Below are 17911 nucleotides of genomic sequence, written 5' to 3' on the forward strand. Positions count from 1 at the left end.
CGTTCCCCAACACTGAAAATTTAAAATAACGTTTAACGGCCGCTGCTCCCGAATAATGAACTTGGGTATATACGTTTAAAAATCTGTTAAAAATCGATTTACCAACGGATTGTCGTGATCTATGGCGCATATTCTCCGTTATGGTTCAGCAATCAAGAAAACAACATAAAACTAATTTCGGTTTTTACGCGTGTATTTTTAAAGAAGCCATTTATGCCAGCGTTTTTGATTTTTTTTCCAAATTTTTCAACTTTGACGAAGTGTAGCTTTTGAACTAATGAATGGAACTTAATGATGTGTATAAGAAAGTTAAAGGGCACACAACTCGAGTTATAAAATAAAAAAGTGCGAAAAACGTTTTTTACACTTTAAAAAAAATTGGTACCATAGAAAAAATTTTAAGTGCCCTTTTCTTAATCAGGGAGATGTATCTTACCGGAAAACAAAGGTTTCCTGAAAGGCGTATTTCATCAATTTTTTTTTGTAAACTGGTGTAATTTTGTCCTGACACCACGTTCCAGAAATGGAACCATCGTACGGAAATTCCTGGCAGGAACATTAAAATTAAGGCATCCCAACAGATAAGGACAATCCATATCACCTACTAGCAGATAATTCAGAAAGAGAAGGCCAGCAATTGCACGGCGTTCCTTCAGGGAACCAGTGTGAAGCAGGAAACACTGACTACCATAGGGCAGAGCCGGTTCAGTAAAATGCAAGGATTGCAATCCAAACTTCAAAAACTTTTTCGGCAACCTCTCAATCCTATTGATCTGGACACTTCCCGAGTGATTCCAAGTAAAGAAAGCATATTCAAACCTAGAACGGACAAGGGCAGAGTATACAGACAATCTGAAATACGGATCTTTGAATAATAAAGTGTTTCGCTTAACAAAGCCGAACATTGCATATGCCTTTTGTAATATAAAATTCAGGTGCTCGTGAAACAGAAATTTTTCATCAAATAATACCCCCAGATCCACTATTTCATTCAAAACAGAGAGAGGGTTGTTAATGATGTGATAAGTTGATGGACGTTTAGCATAACGAACGATGTGGCATTTGTTAGGGCTTAGAGGCAAATTATTCTTCGAACACCAACTACCGATACTATCTAGGTCAGATTGAAGCAATATCGAATCATTTACGGTACTGACAGTCCTATAAATCTGTAGATTCTCTACCCGCGATCTCAATATATGGTTATGTGGGCGGTAGACAGATTTAGGCGTTATGGGCGTTAGAGTGGGCGTGTCAAACTTTTTTTGGGTTCAATCTATAGGTATTGACGACACTAATACATTTCAGTTAACATTTTTGTTCTAGCATGAAAATTGTGGGCGCCACAGGCTTGGGCGGTTTGTGGGCGTTAGAGTGGCCGTGGCAGTCAATAGGTATTAACAAGACTAATACATTTCAGTTAAAACTTTTTATTTAGCACAAAAATTGTGGGCACCACAGACTTGGGCGGTTTGTGGGCGTTAAAGTGGGCGTGGCATCTTCGCGTAACGAACTTGCAGTGCGTACAAGGCCACGGAATCTAAATCTGAAATCCCAGTTCTCTATCTTCTATAGTTTCTGAGCTATCCGCGTTCATATTTACGATTTTTTGAAGTTTGCGGGCGTTAAGGTGGGCGTGGTTTCATCGATAGGTATTGATGAGGAAAATACATTTCATTTAACATTTTTATTCTAGCATCAAAACTGTAGGAGCCACAGTTTTGTGCGGTTTGTGGGCATTAGAGTGGGCGTGGCACATTGCTGAAATAAACTTGCGCTGCGTAAGAAGATATCTGCATGCCAAATCCCAATAGCCTAGCTCTTATAGTTTCCGAGATCTGAGCGTTTATCCGGACGGACAGACAGACGGAAATGGCTAGATCGACTCGGCTGGTGATCCTGATCAAGAATGTATCTACTTTATGGGGTCGGAAACGCTTCCTTCTGCCTGTTACATACTTTCCAACGAATCTAGTATACCCTCTTACTCTACGATTAACGGTTATAGTAAGAGAGAACGCTATAGTCGAATATCTCAACTATCAGATATTCGTTACTCAACTCTTAAATTGAAAACTGATAAAAGCGAAGTAAAAATGTTAAGATGACCGCTTTAAAATTGGAGTACGCTTTGAAGATTCTCAAAAAATTGCATTAGGCACACGGGTTTCGCCATACGAGAGTTAGCCGTAGACTAATGGGAAAACAGAAAGACTTACAGCGCTGTTACGTGTACAAATTTTCGGTCCTTTTACTACCTTTTTGTACTTTTCAGCACTGGATAAATGATCTTTCGCCTCTTTCTTATTCGCTTATGTGAATGCACTGCAGGTCAGAATGGAGAGAGGTGTAACGCAAAGAGCGAGAAGCCACCATCCCCGTCCCTTCCATTGTTTTTCAGCTTAAAAGCTTTAAAGCTTACATTAATATAATCGGAATTAGATAATTGGAGAGAAAGGGGTGGAGACAAAAAGGACAAGTTGCTAAAATTGTTAATTATTCAATAGAATAAGTTTGCCGCTCTGTTCTCTCTTAGCGCCGGCAGCGCTCTTCGCTTTGCACCACAAGTCGGCCTGCCACTATTTACACTCATGAATAAATACATTTTTTAATAACAAACAATGACTCTGACGTCATTGCTTTTCTTCTTGGGTGGTTTCTGGGCGTTAGAGTGGGCGTCGAAAACTTTTTTCAACTCAATCGATAGGTATTGGCGAGACCAATACGTTTCAGTTAAATTTGTTTTTAAACTGTATGAGCCACAGTTTTGGGTGGTTTGTGAGCGTGGTACATTGCCAAAATAAACTTGCGCTGCGTAATAATCTTCAGAATCTGCACGCCTAATCCCAACTGTCTAGCCCTTGTAGTTTCCGAGATCACAGCGTTCATACGGACAGACAGACAGAGGGATAGAGTAGATCGACTCAGCTAGTGTTCCTGATCAAGATATACATACTTTATGGGCTCGGAAACGCTTAATTCTACCTGTTACATGCTTTCCGACGATATAAAAAAAATAGCAAGAAAATAACAAGAAAGGTAGCTAACTTCGGTAAGCAAAACTTCTGACTGAAATTACAGAGTGTAAAAACGGTTCGACAAATAACATCAATTTCCCGTCAAATTGGAAATATTTTCAAAACGAAATGCGTTTATTTCTGTTCTCAGTTTTATCTGTTTTTTCTAAACAGAAAACAGTTTGTTTAATATAATAATATAGAACAACAAGTGTTTTTATTTTTATACCCTGCAGAGGGTATTGAAATTTTAGTCAGAAGTTTTGCTAACCGAAGTTAGCTACCTTTCTTGTTATTTTTATCCCCGTTACTCGTAAAGCAAAGGGGTATATCGTCGGAAAGCATGTAATAGGTAGAATTAAGAGTTTCAGAGCCCATAAAGTATGTATATCTTGATCAGGAACACTAGCTGAGTCAATCTACCCTATCCCTCTGTCTGTCTGTCCGTATGAACGCTGTGATCTCGGAAACTACAAGGGCTAGACAGTTGGGAGTAGGCGTGCAGATTCTGAAGATTATTACGCAGCGCAAATTTATTTTGGCAATGTACCACGCTCACAAACCACCCAAAACTGTGGCTCCTTCAGTTTAAAAACAAATTTAACTGAAACTGGTCTCGCCAATACCTATCGATTGAGTTGAAAAAAGTTTTCGACACCCACTCTAACGCCCACAAACCACCCAAGAAGAAAAGCAATGACGTCAGAGCCATTGTTTGTTAATAAAAAATATATTTATTTATGTGTGTGTAAATAGTTTCAGGCCGACTTGTGATGCAAAGTGAAGAGCGCTGCCGGCGCTAAGAGTGAACAGAGCGGCAAACTTATTCTATTGAATAGTTAACAATTTTAGCAACTTGTCCTTTTTGTCTCCACCCCTTTCTCTCCAATAAATGCAATACCAATTTTAGTAATCTAATTCCGATTATGTTAATGTAAGCTTTAAAGCTGAAAAACAATGGAAGGGACGCGGACGGTGGCCTCTCGCTTTTTGCGTTACCCCTCTCTCCATTCTGACATGCAGTGCATTCACCTAAGCGAATAAGACAGAGGCGAAAGATCATTTATCCAGTGCTGAAAAGTACAAAAAGGTAGTAAAAGGACCGAAAATTTGTACACGTAACAGCGCTGTAAGTCTTTCTGTTTTCCCATTAGTCTACGGCTAACTCTCGTATGGCGAAACCCGTGTGCCTAATGCAATTTTTTGAGAATCTTCAAAGCGTACTCCAATTTTAAAGCGGTCATCTTAACATTTTTACTTAAGCTTTTATCAGTTTTCAATTTAAGAGTTGAGTAACGAATATCTGATAGTCGAGATATTCGACTATAGCGTTCCGCCATCGGAATATTTAATTTTTTTTCCTCTCTTCCTACTAAGACAGCAGTTTTTGTATGTTACTATACATTTATCGTCCATTAACAAAACAATAAATGTTGCTACGAAAAATATTTGGTTGAAAAAGTTGTGCTACGGTCAAAAAATATTTAATTAATATTAAATAAGCCATTAATTGTTCTTGTAAAGGTGGCGAAATAATGGTAATAAACTAATGACTAAGAACTGTACCTCATAGCTAAAATGAAATAAAATATTATTGTTGATTTTGATCTTATAATAATAATATTTAAAACTTTATTTAGGTTGCTCTTCGGCCCATTCTCTCAATATTTGCCTCTTAAATCATCGTATTAAATGCTTACAGTTATACATTTTACATACAGTACCATCTTAAATGATTTTATATTAAACTTTTGGAATGTGTTTTTGACTGTTTTTTGTAATGGCATGTTGGCAATAACTCTTAAAAGCTAATTTAAAAAAATGTGTTCCCAAAAAAAACAATTTTTTGAATATAACTAATTTGTGGGTAATGTGGTTGTAGTCCCATTGACATGAAATTGGTGGGATGTGGGTCCCATGCTTTTCCTTATCAATATTTCAAGTTTTGCGATTAAAATATCCTTGGTTTAGTTTATGCCAAACAATCGTCCATTCTATCCACGAATATAATGGCCTCAAGCACCATTAACTAACACGTGAGCTGAGTCGAAAATTGTTTTAGTTTAGAACAGATATCATCATTTCTGTCAGCTTATTACATAATGGTAAAAAACCGAAGTCGCTTTTCAGCTTTGTGAACGGAAAAAAGTAGCTTACATCGACGCCCTTAAAACCGTTGTGGGAATTCAGTCCGTTTCAGCTTGGCCAAAAAACCGAGGAGAGATTGATCGCGTGGTAGAATGGACTGCATATCTGCTCATGACCCTGAGCTCTGAAATAGAACTGGTGGATGTGGGCCAACAAATCTTGCCGAGTGGCCAGATAATCCATCTGCCAAAGGTCCTGCTCGGAACTCTGGAGAAGGACGCCTCCAAGAAGAGAGTGTTGGTATACGGCAATTTTCATGTGAAGCTTGCTCTGAAGGAAGATGGATGGAACACCAATCCCTTTGAGCTTACAGAGGTAGATGGAAAGTTGTTAGGATGCGCGGCGTCCGATGACACGGGACCTGTGCTGTGCTGGGTCCATGCTACTAAGGCTTACATAAAGCATAATATTCCGCTGCCACTAAACGTGAAGTTTGTTTTTGAAGGGATGGAAAAAAGCGGCATCGAAGGCCTCGACGACTTGTTAATGGAACGCAAAAACGATTTCCTTGCCGATGGGAAGGCTAGGGAAGAAGCGCCCTTGCCTAACATATGGGCTCCGTGGACTGGCATACTTCCAAGTGGAGGGGGAATGCTCAAACAAAGATTTGCACAGTGGAGTATTTGGGGGAACCGTCCACGAAGCTATGCCGGATATATGTCACTTGCTCAGCGTTCTTGTCGACAAGGATTCAAAAATCCTGGTCCCTGGAGTGGATCGTGATGTTAGTATTTTGTATAAAAAAACCAAAAGCTTACTTTTAAAGTTTAATTGTTCTCGAATTGATACAGGTTGCACCCGAACTAAAGAACGAGCAGGCAATATACGAGAACATTGACTTTCAAGTTTCTGAGTACATGTTAGTTAATCTTATCTTCCTATCGACGCATTAAATATATGAATAGCTGTAATCTCTTTAGGAATGACATTGGTGTTGACCAGCTGCCGCATAATGGCGACAAAACCAGGCTGCTTCAAGCCAGGTGGAATTCAATGGAATCGAAGGTGCGTTTTATGAGCCAGGGGCAAAGACCGTCATTCCGAAGAAAGTGATTGGCAAGTTCTCACTTCGACTTGTGCCCGACCAGAGAGTGTGTCAGTAAATACCTTAGTGAAAAATGGACGGAGAGAGAGAGAGGTTCGCCTAACAAAATAAAGGTTTGTTTTTGAATTCCTCTTCGTTTTACTCTAGATTATAATGATTGTGATTGAAGGTTACTATGCTCTCAGCTGGAAAGCCCTGGACAGAGGACCCAAACCATCCCCATTATGAGGCTGCGAAACGGGGCATAAGGCATGTTTTCAATGTAGAACCCGACATGACCCGTGAGGGGGGATCCATACCAGTAACATTGACATTGCAGGAAGCCACCGGCAAAAATGTCATCCTTGTGCCAGTGGGAGCATGTGACGACGGCGCCCACTCTCAAAATGAAAAAATCTATGTCTACAACTACCTTGAAGGCGTAAGTTAGAATCGAAGAATATCACGATTCAACTAGATAATTTGTATTATTTTAGACTAAACTGCTTGGCGCTTAACTGCACGAAGTGGGAAAATTGTAAACAAGCAGAAAATCTATATACCGCCTTAAAACGATGAAGCATCACAACGGTGCACCTATTTTTATAAATATTATCTTTAAATACACTTTTTCTTGAAAAATGTTCATACAATTCATTAACATTTCAGTGATCCATAAGGAGTTGTGGCTCCGATAATTTCCTAGTAAGTCTGCCAACCAATTTTGACGCACTCTTTTATGCGTTAGCTTGTCGTAAATGATCAAAGCTTATTTGTTAACCAGAGAAGGAGGATTTAGGTGTTATATATTAGGGGTTATGTAATTTATACATGCATTTGTTGTAGGATATTTTTGGAAAGTTCAGATAATTTCAGATGAAAAGTTCCACAGCTCGCAAAGATCAGTCGATGCTTTCAATCCGTTCGACAAATAACATCAATTTCCCGTCAAATTGGAAATATTTTCAGAACGAAATACGTTTATTTCTTTTCTCAGTTTTATCCGTTTTTTCTTAACAGAAAACAGTTTGTTTAATATAATAATATAGAATAATAAGTGTTTTTATTTTTATACCCTGCAGAGGGTATTGTAATTTCAGTCAGAAGTTTTGCTAACCGAAGTTAGCTACCTTTCTTGTTATTTTTATACCCGTTACTCGTAAAGCAAAGGGGTATATCGTCGGAAAGCATGTAACAGGTAGAATTAAGCGTTTCCGAGCCCATAAAGTATGTATATCTTGATCAGGAACACTAGCTGAGTCGATCTACTCTATCCCTCTGTCTGTCTGTCCGTATGAACGCTGTGATCTCGGAAACTACAGGGCTAGACAGTTGGGATTAGGCGTGCAGATTCTGAAGATTATTACGCAGCGCAAGTTTATTTTGGCAATGTACCACGCTCACAAACCACCCAAAACTGTGGCTCCTACAGTTTAAAAACAAATTTAACTGAAACGTATTGGTCTCGCCAATACCTATCGATTGAGTTGAAAAAAGTTTTCGACCCCCACTCTAACGCCCACAAACCACCCAAGAAGAAAAGCAATGACGTCAGAGCCATTGTTTGTTAATAAAAAATATATTTATTCATGTGTGTGTAAATAGTTTCAGGCCGACTTGTGATGCAAAGTGAAGAGCGCTGCCGGCGCTAACAGAGAACAGAGCGGCAAACTTATTTTATTGACTAATTAACAATTTTAGCAACTTGTCCTTTTTGTCTCCACCCCTTTCTCTCCAATAAATGCAATACCAATTTTAGTAATCTAATTCCGATTATGTAATGTAGCTTTAATTTGCTGAAAAACAATGGTAGGGACGCGGATGGTGGTTTCTCGCTCTTTTCGTTACCCCTCTCTCCATTCTGACCTGCAGTGCATTCACATAAGCGAATAAGAAAGAGGCGAAAGATCATTTATCCAGTGCTGAAAAGTACAAAAAGGTAGTAAAAGGACCGACCCCATAAAGTATAGGGAAGTGTGGGGATAGGTGAACCACGGGGATAGATGAACCACTACAAATATTTCACCTTCTGTCATGATTTTGTGCGCCATCTATATGTGTGTTGCTTACTTAGTCGATATCCTAACCTCACACGCACGCACAGTCGCGTCAAACGATTGTTGTCGTTTTTATCGCTAATCGAAGTTTGTATTCGCCGTTTGCAGCTTCAATTGTGACCTAACGTTTTCTTGGAAAATTTTTATCGTGCTTCACCAGTGGCATTATGATATTTCCACGGATAGCTTACGCAGTTTAAATATTTCATGTTTTCTTCAAATCACTTCTTATTGGCTAATGACTTGTGGGGATACATGAACCACCCTTCCAAATTTGATTTTCTAAATTTTCCATCGGAGGCTGCCAAAATGGTGAGAAACTACAAACGCGAAACCCAAACAGGCTTGACTTCCAGTGCAACTATGAAATCCGCATTACGTGATCATCTGGAGAAGGGGTATGGCATTTGCCAAGCAGCAAAATTACACAACATTCCATATCCTACGTTTCGCCGCTACCTCATGAAGATAAAAGAAGGACAGTAAACAAAGCTGGAGGCTGATTTTAAACAACGTCAAGTTTTCACCGAACAGCAGGAGAAGGAATTGTGTGAGTACCTCGTACGCTCTTCACAAATGGGCTTCGGACTCAGCAGCGTAGAATGTCGAAAGCTCGCTTTCGAGCTGGGCTTAAAAAATGACATCAAAATGCCACGTCAGGGGCATTCATTCATTTCATTCATTTCTCAAAAGAAATCCAGACATTACTCTTCGGAAACCGGAGAACTGCAGCCTGACTAGAGCTACGTCATTTAATGCTCATAACGTCAAGATTTTTTACGACAATTTACAAAAGGTCTACGATCGGGAGCCCAGATTCTCCGACCCTTCCAACGTTTTCAATCTAGACGAAACAGCAACAACAACTGTTCCAACAAAAACTCCAAGCGTCATTGCTGCCAAAAATACAAAGCAAGTTTCGCAAGCGACAAGTGGAGAAAAAGGTGTACTCGTTACGACATTTTGTATCATCAACGCTGCTGGAGGTTTCTTGCCGCCTGCAATGGTTTTCCCACGTGTAAAATTTGTTCCCAAAATGCACAAGAACGGTATACCAAATACGCTTGGCCTAGCAAATAAGACAGGATGGATGAATGCAGAGCTACTCGAAAAAACGTTGGAGCATTTCATAAAATATTCGAACTCATCACTGACAAGTCCAAAGTTACTGGTTTTGGATAACCACGAAAGTCACTTATCTATCCGGGCTTTGGATTTAGCGAAACGGAATGGCATCACACTTTTGACTCTGCCACCTCACACGTCTCATAAATTGCAACCATTGGACATTACTTGCTATTATCCATTCAAAGCTGCCTACAGCCGATATCTGGATGCAATGATCAAATCTTTGAAGCAACCACTAACAATTTACGAAGTTGCAGAAGTTGTGCATTCCGCACACGATGCTGCGATTACTCCGAAAAATATCAAATCAGGTTTTGAAAAGAGTGGAATTTTTCCCTTCAACCCACAAAAGTTTTCTGCATCTGACTTTTTTGGGAGTGATTACACTAACAGAGACATGAACACAGAAAACACTCACAATCAAAATTCTCAACAAATGGCAATCGTATAAGATGAAAATGTGCTCCTGAACACTCCTGCGAGGAACCATAACTCAGTCGAGTCCGCAATGTCTCCCAATATTGACCTGGATGATGTTCCTTTGACGATCAGAATGCGTGGGTTCTTGCCAGGAAAATCGCCAGAGGACTTACGAGGGTACCCAAAGGCTAAACCACGAAAACAGACGACTCGGGGAAGAAAACGAGGAAGGAGTATCATTGCTACAGACTCACCGCAGAAAAATTGATCGCGGAAAAACACAATCAAAAAACTCAAGAAAACCTTCCAAAAAAGAAAGAATAAAAACAAAAATAAGAATGAATAGCAATATTGTAATGTTTGATTTCATGCTGTAAATTTGCAATGTTTATATTCGAACAGAAAGAAGGCATGCACAAAGAAATAAATTACACTTTTTTTATACAATTGTAGTTTTTGTGTTATCCTGATAGGTGGTTCAACTATCCCCATAGGGTGGTTCAGGTATCCCCACGGGTGGGGATTTGAGACAAAAATTTGGAAAGCAAATAAACTTTACAAAACAAAAGATAGTATTTTTGCATAATACTTAATATTCCAAGGAATGTGGGCTCTTTTAGATTTCTATATACAGCAGAACCTTACGTCGAATTGTTCAGACATAATAATGTTAATAAAAGAAAGTGATTCACCTATCCCCACTCTCCCCTATATATTCTTGATCAGGATCACTAGCCGAGTCGATCTATCCATGTCCGTCTGTCCGTCTGTCTGTCCGGATGAACGCTGAGATCTCGGAAACTATAAGAGGCTAGGCTATTGAGATTTGGCGTGCAGATTTTTGAGCTTCTTACGCAGCGCAAGTTTGTTTCAGCAGAGTACCAAGCCCACTCTAACGTCGATTGACCCAAAAAAAGTTTGCTACGCCCACTTTAACGCCTACAAACCGTCCAGACCTGTGACGCCCACAATTTTCATGCTAAATAAAAAATTTTAACTGAAATGTATTGGTCTCGTCAATACCTATCGATTGATCCAAAAAAAATTATCACGCCCACTCTAACGCCCATAACGCTTCAATCTGTCTACCGCCGGTAGGTGGCGCATTTTAACCTCGCTTTGCTGCTCGCAAATCTCCAATTCCATTTTTTATCTAGCATGAAAATTGTTGCTGCGTCATTTGGGCTAAAAAAACATATCCCTTATACTAGATTCGACGAAAAGTATGCAAAAGGTAGAAGAAAGCGTTTCCGACACTATAAAGAATATATATACTTGATCAGTATCACGAGCCGAGTCGATCTAGCCATGTCCGTATGTCTTTCTGTCCGTATGAACGTTGTGATCTCGGAAACTACAAAAGCTAGAAAGTTTGGACTAGGCATGCAGATTCTAGAGATTCCTACGAAGTGAAAGTTTATTTCAGCAATGTGGACCGCCCACAAACCGCCCAAAACTGTTTTGATTCTACAAAAATAATTGTAACAGAAATGTATTACTCTCGTCAACACCTATCAGTTGACCAACAAACTTAAATTAAACAAGGAAGAACGCTATAGTCGAGTACCTCGACTATCAGATACCCGTAACTCAGCTAAAATGAGATATGCAAGTAGCAAAGCGAGATTAAAATGCGCCACCCACCGGCGGTATACAGATTTAAGCGTTATGGGCGTTAGAGTGGGCGTGTCAAATTTTTTTTTGGACCAATCGATAGGTATTGACGAGACCAATACATTTACATTTTTGTATCTAACATCAAAATTGTGGGCGTCACAGATTTTCGCGGTTTGTGGGCGTTAGAGTGCGCGTGGCATATTCGCGTAACAAACTTGCGCTGCGTATAAGGCTACGGAATCTAAATCTGAAATCCCAATTCTCTATCTTTAATAGTTTCCGAGATATCCACGTTCATATTTACGATTTTTTGAAGTTTGTGGGCGGTTTATGGGCGTTAGGGTGGGCGTGGCACTCTACTGAAACAAACTTGCGCTGCGTAAGAAGCTCAGGAATCTGCACGCCAAATCTCAATAGCCTAACTCCCATAGTTTCCGAGATCTCAGCGTTCATCCGGACAGACAGACGGACAGACGGACATGGCTAGATCGACTCTGCTAGTGATCCTGATCAAGAATATACATACTTTATGGGGTCGGAAACGCTTCCTTCTGCCTGTTACATACTTTCCGACGAATCTAGTATACCCTTTTACTCTACGAGTAACGGGTATAAAAACGCTTTAAAATTGTTTATCTTTAGCAACATTTTATTTATATAATCTATACTTGGCGCTGTCATACACATAGCCGTTTCTACGCGGTCGGAATATGTTGCTGCTTCTCCCGACGTCGCTGCAGAACGTTCGTGCTGGAAAACTCTTAAATTGAGCAAAATTTAGATTTAAGTAACTGTCAACTCAAATAATTCCCAACTGTTTATTCTAAAAGTGTTCGGTGTATATGGCGTATAAAACACACGGTGTTAATGCCCGTGACCGGCAAGTCGTAAGTAAACTTACACTAGTTTACAATAAAAAATTGATGAAATACGCATTTCAGGAAACCTTTGTTTTCCGGTAAGATACATCTCCCTGATTAAGAAAAGCGCACTTAAATTTTTTTCTATATTATCAATTTTTTTTAAAGCGTAAAAAACGTTTTCCGCGCAGCTGAAGACGGAGCCATAGGTTGCTTCCAAGATTCGTTGCAGGTTACCCAAACGGAGTTCGTGCAGGAACGGTAGACTGAGAAGTTGGTGGTCTTCAGTCACGTTGATCTTTACCATAGATGGTACGGCTGGTGCTTTCTTCAAAACCTTATGGTGGTTGATGTAAGGGGTACCATCTAGGCTCATTTTGTCGTCGAAGGTTATCAGGAATGTTCCAAAAACATCGTGATGAGTAGTGCTGCTTGTTATATTAGCGGCAAATCGAATATTTCGTTATTGCAGCACAACAATTTCGGTTTTGGAAACATAACTAGAAAATACAAAAGATTATTATTTTGAAATATTTTTACGTTAGATACCGCCAGCACATCAGCCACACTGACATTTGCAAGGTGTTCATTGGTTATCTCTCCGACATCAATGTTATCTAAAATAATCAGACCATATGATTTCTTGGTAAGGTTGTCGTTAATGATGATGTTTCGTTTACATAAGTCTCATAACAGGATAGGATATAGACACACGGCTAGGATATAGACACACGGCTAGGATATAGACACACGGACGTACTCGTCCCAGGTAGTTACGTGTCCGCCGTAAATGGTCTGCGTGTGAATAGTCGAAGGGTTGCGTCCACGGTTAGTGTTGTTAACAGATTAACGAGTTGAAGTAAGGCTGTCTATATAATCGCGCGCAAGCTAATATGCAAGCTAATATGTTGAACGGAGGCAAACTTAGAAAATTTATCCACAGCAGCTAAAAAATATTTTCCGTCTGTAGAAAAAATGTCAACGTATAAAATTTTCCCTACGTATGTTGAGATGGGTGTTTTTGCATTACTCCGTTTTTATGGATGCCGATTGTATTTTCCCTTTTGAGCACACCCTTCAATTTTTATTTATTTATTTATTTACTTTACGCCAATAGATAAATCCTTATCTGGCTACATATAATTACCTTAAATCTATTATTAAAAATTAATTTAAAAATATTCCCTAAGGGTTCGCCTTAGCATTTCTTTCTTGGCCCCCAGCTGAATCTAATGCTAAAAGGCAGGGAATTAAACAATCTAAGAGCCCTTAGTAGTGGCTCATTGCGTGCATAACACCAGTTTACAAAAGAAAATTGATGAAATACGCCTTTCAGGAAACCTTTGTTTTCCGGTAAGATACATCTCCCTGATTAAGAAAAGGGCACTTAAAATTTTTTCTATGGTACCAATTTTTTTTAAAGTGTAAAAACGTTTTTCGCACTTTTTTATTTTCTAACTCGAGTTGCGATAAACCGATAAACGTCAGTTTCTTTGCTATAGCGCTGGGCAAGCTAAAGAGTATGCGATTGCAGTTACGAGGAAATCATTTTCATATATTTTTAGCAAGGAAACTGACGTTATGCATAACAACTTGCACCAAATTCTTACGTTCCCCAACACTGAAAATTTAAAATAACGTTTAACGGCCGCTGCTCCCGAATAATGAACTTGGGTATATACGTTTAAAAATCTGTTAAAAATCGATTTACCAACGGATTGTCGTGATCTATGGCGCATATTCTCCGTTATGGTTCAGCAATCAAGAAAACAACATAAAACTAATTTCGGTTTTTACGCGTGTATTTTTAAAGAAGCCATTTATGCCAGCGTTTTTGATTTTTTTTCCAAATTTTTCAACTTTGACGAAGTGTAGCTTTTGAACTAATGAATGGAACTTAATGATGTGTATAAGAAAGTTAAAGGGCACACAACTCGAGTTATAAAATAAAAAAGTGCGAAAAACGTTTTTTACACTTTAAAAAAAATTGGTACCATAGAAAAAATTTTAAGTGCCCTTTTCTTAATCAGGGAGATGTATCTTACCGGAAAACAAAGGTTTCCTGAAAGGCGTATTTCATCAATTTTTTTTTGTAAACTGGTGTAATTTTGTCCTGATACCACGGTCCAGAAATGGAACCATCGTACGGAAATTCCTGGCAGGAACATTAAAATTAAGGCATCCCAACAGATAAGGACAATCCATATCACCTACTAGCAGATAATTCAGAAAGAGAAGGCCAGCAATTGCACGGCGTTCCTTCAGGGAACCAGTGTGAAGCAGGAAACACTGACTACCATAGGGCAGAGCCGGTTCAGTAAAATGCAAGGATTGCAATCCAAACTTCAAAAACTTTTTCGGCAACCTCTCAATCCTATTGATCTGGACACTTCCCGAGTGATTCCAAGTAAAGGAAGCATATTCAAACCTAGAACGGACAAGGGCAGAGTATACAGACAATCTGAAATACGGATCTTTGAATAATAAAGTGTTTCGCTTAACAAAGCCGAACATTGCATATGCCTTTTGTAATATAAAATTCAGGTGCTCGTGAAACAGAAATTTTTCATCAAATAATACCCCCAGATCCACTATTTCATTCAAAACAGAGAGAGGGTTGTTAATGATGTGATAAGTTGATGGACGTTTAGCATAACGAACGATGTGGCATTTGTTAGGGCTTAGAGGCAAATTATTCTTCGAACACCAACTACCGATACTATCTAGGTCAGATTGAAGCAATATCGAATCATTTACGGTACTGACAGTCCTATAAATCTGTAGATTCTCTACCCGCGATCTCAATATATGGTTATGTGGGCGGTAGACAGATTTAGGCGTTATGGGCGTTAGAGTGGGCGTGTCAAACTTTTTTTGGGTTCAATCTATAGGTATTGACGAGACTAATACATTTCAGTTAACATTTTTGTTCTAGCATGAAAATTGTGGGCGCCACAGGCTTGGGCGGTTTGTGGGCGTTAGAGTGGCCGTGGCAGTCAATAGGTATTAACAAGACTAATACATTTCAGTTAAAACTTTTTATTTAGCACAAAAATTGTGGGCACCACAGACTTGGGCGGTTTGTGGGCGTTAAAGTGGGCGTGGCATCTTCGCGTAACGAACTTGCAGTGCGTACAAGGCCACGGAATCTAAATCTGAAATCCCAGTTCTCTATCTTCTATAGTTTCTGAGCTATCCGCGTTCATATTTACGATTTTTTGAAGTTTGCGGGCGTTAAGGTGGGCGTGGTTTCATCGATAGGTATTGATGAGGAAAATACATTTCATTTAACATTTTTATTCTAGCATCAAAACTGTAGGAGCCACAGTTTTGTGCGGTTTGTGGGCATTAGAGTGGGCGTGGCACATTGCTGAAATAAACTTGCGCTGCGTAAGAAGATATCTGCATGCCAAATCCCAATAGCCTAGCTCTTATAGTTTCCGAGATCTGAGCGTTTATCCGGACGGACAGACAGACGGAAATGGCTTGATCCTGATCAAGAATGTATCTACTTTATGGGGTCGGAAACGCTTCCTTCTGCCTGTTACATACTTTCCAACGAATCTAGTATACCCTCTTACTCTACGATTAACGGTTATAGCAAGAGAGAACGCTATAGTCGAATATCTCAACTATCAGATATTCGTTACTCAACTCTTAAATTGAAAACTGATAAAAGCGAAGTAAAAATGTTAAGATGACCGCTTTAAAATTGGAGTACGCTTTGAAGATTCTCAAAAAATTGCATTAGGCACACGGGTTTCGCCATACGAGAGTTAGCCGTAGACTAATGGGAAAACAGAAAGACTTACAGCGCTGTTACGTGTACAAATTTTCGGTCCTTTTACTACCTTTTTGTACTTTTCAGCACTGGATAAATGATCTTTCGCCTCTTTCTTATTCGCTTATGTGAATGCACTGCAGGTCAGAATGGAGAGAGGTGTAACGCAAAGAGCGAGAAGCCACCATCCCCGTCCCTTCCATTGTTTTTCAGCTTAAAAGCTTTAAAGCTTACATTAATATAATCGGAATTAGATAATTGGAGAGAAAGGGGTGGAGACAAAAAGGACAAGTTGCTAAAATTGTTAATTATTCAATAGAATAAGTTTGCCGCTCTGTTCTCTCTTAGCGCCGGCAGCGCTCTTCGCTTTGCACCACAAGTCGGCCTGCCACTATTTACACTCATGAATAAATACATTTTTTAATAACAAACAATGACTCTGACGTCATTGCTTTTCTTCTTGGGTGGTTTCTGGGCGTTGGAGTGGGCGTCGAAAACTTTTTTCAACTCAATCGATAGGTATTGGCGAGACCAATACGTTTCAGTTAAATTTGTTTTTAAACTGTATGAGCCACAGTTTTGGGTGGTTTGTGAGCGTGGTACATTGCCAAAATAAACTTGCGCTGCGTAATAATCTTCAGAATCTGCACGCCTAATCCCAACTGTCTAGCCCTTGTAGTTTCCGAGATCACAGCGTTCATACGGACAGACAGACAGAGGGATAGAGTAGATCGACTCAGCTAGTGTTCCTGATCAAGATATACATACTTTATGGGCTCGGAAACGCTTAATTCTACCTGTTACATGCTTTCCGACGATATAAAAAAAATAGCAAGAAAATAACAAGAAAGGTAGCTAACTTCGGTAAGCAAAACTTCTGACTGAAATTACAGAGTGTAAAAACGGTTCGACAAATAACATCAATTTCCCGTCAAATTGGAAATATTTTCAAAACGAAATGCGTTTATTTCTGTTCTCAGTTTTATCTGTTTTTTCTAAACAGAAAACAGTTTGTTTAATATAATAATATAGAACAACAAGTGTTTTTATTTTTATACCCTGCAGAGGGTATTGAAATTTTAGTCAGAAGTTTTGCTAACCGAAGTTAGCTACCTTTCTTGTTATTTTTATCCCCGTTACTCGTAAAGCAAAGGGGTATATCGTCGGAAAGCATGTAATAGGTAGAATTAAGAGTTTCAGAGCCCATAAAGTATGTATATCTTGATCAGGAACACTAGCTGAGTCAATCTACCCTATCCCTCTGTCTGTCTGTCCGTATGAACGCTGTGATCTCGGAAACTACAAGGGCTAGACAGTTGGGAGTAGGCGTGCAGATTCTGAAGATTATTACGCAGCGCAAATTTATTTTGGCAATGTACCACGCTCACAAACCACCCAAAACTGTGGCTCCTTCAGTTTAAAAACAAATTTAACTGAAACTGGTCTCGCCAATACCTATCGATTGAGTTGAAAAAAGTTTTCGACACCCACTCTAACGCCCACAAACCACCCAAGAAGAAAAGCAATGACGTCAGAGCCATTGTTTGTTAATAAAAAATATATTTATTTATGTGTGTGTAAATAGTTTCAGGCCGACTTGTGATGCAAAGTGAAGAGCGCTGCCGGCGCTAAGAGTGAACAGAGCGGCAAACTTATTCTATTGAATAGTTAACAATTTTAGCAACTTGTCCTTTTTGTCTCCACCCCTTTCTCTCCAATAAATGCAATACCAATTTTAGTAATCTAATTCCGATTATGTTAATGTAAGCTTTAAAGCTGAAAAACAATGGAAGGGACGCGGACGGTGGCCTCTCGCTTTTTGCGTTACCCCTCTCTCCATTCTGACATGCAGTGCATTC

At 39.4% G+C, this 17911-nt stretch overlaps 1 pseudogene; it reads left to right on the forward strand.

Annotated features, from left to right (window-relative positions):
• Positions 1-4898: 4898 nt before the first annotated feature.
• LOC139354240 (cytosolic non-specific dipeptidase-like) lies at positions 4899-6835 on the forward strand (annotated as a pseudogene).
• The last annotated feature ends 11076 nt before the right edge of the window (positions 6836-17911 follow it).

This window comes from Drosophila suzukii (genome assembly GCF_043229965.1).
Source record: "Drosophila suzukii chromosome 2 unlocalized genomic scaffold, CBGP_Dsuzu_IsoJpt1.0 scf_2c, whole genome shotgun sequence".
Classification (NCBI taxonomy): domain Eukaryota; kingdom Metazoa; phylum Arthropoda; class Insecta; order Diptera; family Drosophilidae; genus Drosophila; species Drosophila suzukii.